Source organism: Macrobrachium rosenbergii, chromosome 7, assembly GCF_040412425.1.
Source record: "Macrobrachium rosenbergii isolate ZJJX-2024 chromosome 7, ASM4041242v1, whole genome shotgun sequence".
NCBI lineage: Eukaryota > Metazoa > Arthropoda > Malacostraca > Decapoda > Palaemonidae > Macrobrachium > Macrobrachium rosenbergii.
Genome location: NC_089747.1, coordinates 10,920,001 through 10,925,000, shown reverse-complemented (window position 1 = coordinate 10,925,000; position 5,000 = coordinate 10,920,001). Strand labels below are relative to the sequence as shown.

Here is a 5,000-nt window from a genome sequence, read left to right as displayed (position 1 = left end):
GGTCAATATCATAGACATCTCCTTATGGTAATTTTTACCCCTTACGTAGCAGTTAGCATTATATCACTTTGGCAGTCTTATCTGAATATAGCCCTTCGTTGGCCGAGTCGGTTGAGCTTCAGACTGTCACTCGATGGGCCGGAGTTCAATTCCCACGGCCGGCTGATGAAGAGTTAGAGGAATTTATTTCTGGTGATAGAAATTCATTTCTCGCTATAATGTGGTTCGGATTCCACAATAAGCTGTAGGTCCCGTTGCTAAGTAACCAATTGGTTCTTAGCCACGTAAAATAAGTCTAATCCTTCGGGCCAGCCCTAGGAGAGCTGTTAATCAGCTCAGTGGTCTGGGAAAACTAAGCTATACTTCTTATCTGAATATCCAATTGCTCAGGAATTTAGCTGGTACCTGTTTCTGCTCTTCTTTTTTTTTTTTGTCTCCTTACCTTGTAGGTCTCTTTATAAACCATAAGGTTCTCAGTCACAAGTTCAGTATCTTTAGAACCTTGGCAATCTGTGTATACCCTTACTAGCTTCACCAGACGCTTGATAAAAATATAACTCAGCAAAGTTACCAGTAGCCAGTGTCTATTTCTTTAGAAATCCAGTTAATGATCACAGCACTTCGAAGATCTATTCAGTATGCATATCTGCAAGGTAAATGTGAATTTCTAGGAAATCGGAAGCGTGGCCATAATTTCTTTCCAATCCGGTCGGTAATGGTAGGCATTCAGTCATTCTGCATGACACATAATGTTATGAAGTCAGTAATCATAGGCCCTTGGTAGTCTGGCTAAAAATACCAACTCCTCGGTCGCACGATCAGTCCATCCAACCTCTTTGTGATGCACATCCAGCCATACTTATTTAGTGCCGCCCTACACGAGCGGATGAAACGCACCCGTCGAACCGCTCTCGACCGCTGGCTCTAACATGAACGAAGCCTACAGAGGTGCATTTCAATGTAAATGAGAAGCAGCAATCTACACGGACGTTTCGCCGGCCGCTGTAGAAGGCTTTTGGGTAAGCGGTAGGTGCTCACTACTGATCCGAAGGCGTTAGGAGAGCTTGGGGGAAAAAGAACGCTGAACGACACGATAGTTTTGAGGGCGGTTAGCCTGCAAGGTGTCAGTCTGCTAGGTTCCAGTGTTGTGTTAAATGGTTTTTATACTGAAATGTAAAGTAATAAATGTACTCGTTTGCAAGCATCATTCTCTAAATATTTTTATAATCTAGAGCATTTAGTAAAATGTAAAACTGTTCTTAAAGCTCTATTAGAGATAAAGCGTGGTTTTGTTTCAGTCTTTCTTCTGAAAAATCTCGAATTTGAATTTTGTGTAAATGGTATATAACGAGAAGTAAATACCGAATCAAAAGAAATTATTACATTTAATGTAGACTTATTAAATAAATTAAAATAACAGATATGCACTATTTTGTTACGAAAATATTAATGCCATCTCAAGAGAATAATAAAAAAAAGGTCGAAATTCTCTCTCCATTAAGCAATTTCTAAGTCGCCGAAGTTGACCCAACTGCCCATAGTTCGCAGTTAAATGTATCTACCACATTATTGCCGCTAATCTCTGAGCTGTATGAAAACTTTCATATTAATGTGACATTCTTTAAGATTGACTCCGATTTCAATCCAAGAGTTCATCAAAATCCGTCAATGAATTTCTGTAACGCAGAAAAAACCTGACTGCGCAATTTTCATAAGTAACAAGTAATACTGAACTGTCGAGTAGATAATTAGACTCGGCTCCTTGATTCCACTGACGTTTCACCTTCCTCTTTTTCTGCTGTATAATTTCTAGACAGAAGTCTGTCGCACAGTCTTATCTGAACGACTCCATTATTCAAATGAGACAGAAATCAAAGCCGTCCATGTAGCTTTAAAACATCTGGTAAAGGCTGATTCGTTTCTAGACATTTTAAGCGCTTGCAACCGCTGATTTTCACCAGCTTGTGTGGGAAAATCATTTTACGGTCAAAAGCGACCACCATTTAACCATTTTGACACTAGTAGAAAAGATATAATTGTTTCCGTAGTAACACAATCTCGAAAAAGTTCTACACGGCCTAAGTTTTGCAGTCACCAGACTAACAGCCCAAGTTTTCTGTAGAAGTGTTAGGAACAGCTGTCACTCAGCCTCACAACCAGCATTTTAAAACATAACTCTGTTGTCACAGTAATTTGCTTCCGGACATTTTGACCAGTTACTATAGCCTTCAGTATTTAGGTAGAGATCTTGTTAGCTTCTGTAATGTACTTTTAGTGAGACAGAAAGAACCAGCTCCGTATTGAGTGCATGGTGGGCATTGGTTTAGAATTAAGGAAGACAGTCTGTTGTTTGGGCAATAAATAATTTTTTTAGACATTTGCGTTTGGTACACACGCACACACACACACACACACATATATGTATATATATACAGTATATATATATATATATATATATATATATATATATATATATATATATTTATTTATACAACACGATGCGCCTTTTTCTCCTTAAGGGCAAGAGGGACAGAAGGGCAAAGCCTTCGAATCTAAATGAGCAATTAAGGTTGAGGCTGCTACGATTGTTCCATCTCAAAATTGGGTCGACTGGTGGGTAGAGGTAGCAAGCCAGGATCGAACACACACACACACATATATATATATATATATATACATATATATATATATATATATATATATATATTATATATATATATATATATATATATATATATATATATATATATATATATATATATATATATATATATATATATATATATATATAATGAACAAACAACGATTTAACAATAATTTTTTGATAAAAACATTTAGAAGGAAAATTTTGTCTGCTTCTCAGGTTACCGCCTACCAAGATGAATAGAAAGTATGTTGATTCCATATCTGTTTCCTAGTAATGCTTAACATTAGTCCCCGTAAATACATAAAACTAATAGAAAATAAAATGTATAAAAATTTCCACAATGAATGGAGAAGTTCCTTCACTTCGCATCCTCCCGAATACTCAGCATATTTACTGCCCAGAAGGTTACGTAATCGCATTGACTGGGTGAAATTACGTCACAGCAATGTACCCTTCCCCTCAACCGGCCCCACCCACCCACCTGGGTTCCCCTTTTAAACCAATAACCCTTACGCCATTCATACCTCGACTTTTCCCCTCCAAGGGTCGCTGGAGGTGTGTTGCATGAACCTGTATGTTTTCACGCGCAGATACGTCAGCGCCAAACACCTGCATTGCCACAAGGCCTAGCTGGGGGAAGTAAGTTCATGCATGTCAATTCCGCCCCTGACGAACCTCATGGTAAATAAAGCGTTCGTCCCCCCCCTGAATATACATAGTTCTGATAAGCTCTTGCATAATGCCACCCTACGCTGGTATGGTTACACAACGCAGGCAGAGTCATGCCTTGTTGTTATTGAGAAATCAACACTCAAAATCGTGGCCTGTAATTTCGACGTTGTTATTCATTTTGCCTTATTTTCTTATGTTTTCATTATATTTTTCCTTTGATTATGGTTCATAATCAGGATAAGCCCAATTGCTTGACAACCTTATCACGTTGTTATAAAATCTCTTGCTTTTATTAGTTAAGACGCATTTGGCCAGCTTTTTTCTTTTTTTTCTTTTACAAAAAGGGAATTGTTTTAAAAAGCCTAAGTTATTTAATCAGCTGTTGGAGAATATTACCAAGGGAAGGAAAAGACTAATGAAGAAATTATCATGACCATCATTTAAGATCACCTTTCTCACCTGACAAATAAGATATTAGAAGGAAGCAAGAGCAGAAGTCAAGTTTACCGGTATATGAATAAAAAAATAACGTAGATAAGATACAAGACAGGTAAAAGACTTTTTATTGAGTAATAGTTGAACTTCCCGGGTTTGTGATACTAAAAGTCAGATAAGTTTGGGCAGAATTAAAATAGACGATATTTAAGAGGAGAGAGAGAGAGAGAGATTATTCCAGACAAACCTTTTTCATTTCATTTAATTATGATATTTATTCACTAAATTTTCACTGTCAGAGCATAAAAGAATCAGTGCTTAGCATGAATGTAAATAAAATGAATTAAGTGTACACAGGGTTTTGGAGTTGTAATGAATCGAATTAGGTCATTCCCTTGGTGTTCTTTGAACCATGCAAGCGGTTGGTATTTTAAAGTAATAGATCACTGATTCATTGTAAACAAACATGAGCAATGATAATAATAATAATGAGAAGAATTACCAGAAGATGATAACAAGAATATTGTTTGACGTTGTGCTATAGAGAAAGGAAGGAAAATGCTAATGAATGCAGATTCGAGAGTGAACTTGGGTGGGATAGAATGAAACCAGCTTACCACCACCACCACCACCACCACCACCACCCCACCACTCAACCTCACACCAAAGGGCGAGATGCAGTAAACGTAATAAAATTCATTAGACGAGAGAGGAGAGGGACAACCTTGCTTGTTGCTTTTCTGTGATGACCTAACACAGTCGCTCTTCAGAGTTACAACGCATACAAAGCGGTTCACTTTTTCATCTTTCACGTAGCTACTTTCTAACTTTCTTTTCTAAAATAGAATAATTTATTACCTACACTCCTTCCTTAATTTTTTTATAAGTATTGCACTCTTTTTTCCCTCTTCAAGGTTACCAGTTCCTAACCTTTCTTGAATAAAGCATGAAAGTCGATATCTTGTGTATTAAATTTTATGGCTAAGAAGACCATTTCTTACCTCTTCAGTTTCGTGATCCATTTCGCCACGAGGAATGAGCGCCTCCGGAAGGGCCTCAAGGTTACCTGCGGAGTGGCCGAGTTTGCACCGAGGCCTCGCTCGTGCGATCCGCGGAAAATCCCCGTCATTGCATCATTGCGAACGAGCGGTTCGTACCTCCGTGATTATCGCTCTTTGCACACGCGGTTATAATCATCGCAAAAATTTCTCTCGTCCGTCAGCCTGGAATTTCTGAATACCGTAAA

The 5,000-nt window shown here is 38.0% G+C and overlaps 1 protein-coding gene across 2 annotated transcripts in view; it reads left to right on the top strand.

Annotated features, from left to right (window-relative positions):
• Positions 1 to 5,000, top strand: part of LOC136840123 (uncharacterized) — a 697,102-nt gene that overhangs the window by 37,843 nt on the left and 654,259 nt on the right. The window lies entirely within an intron of this gene.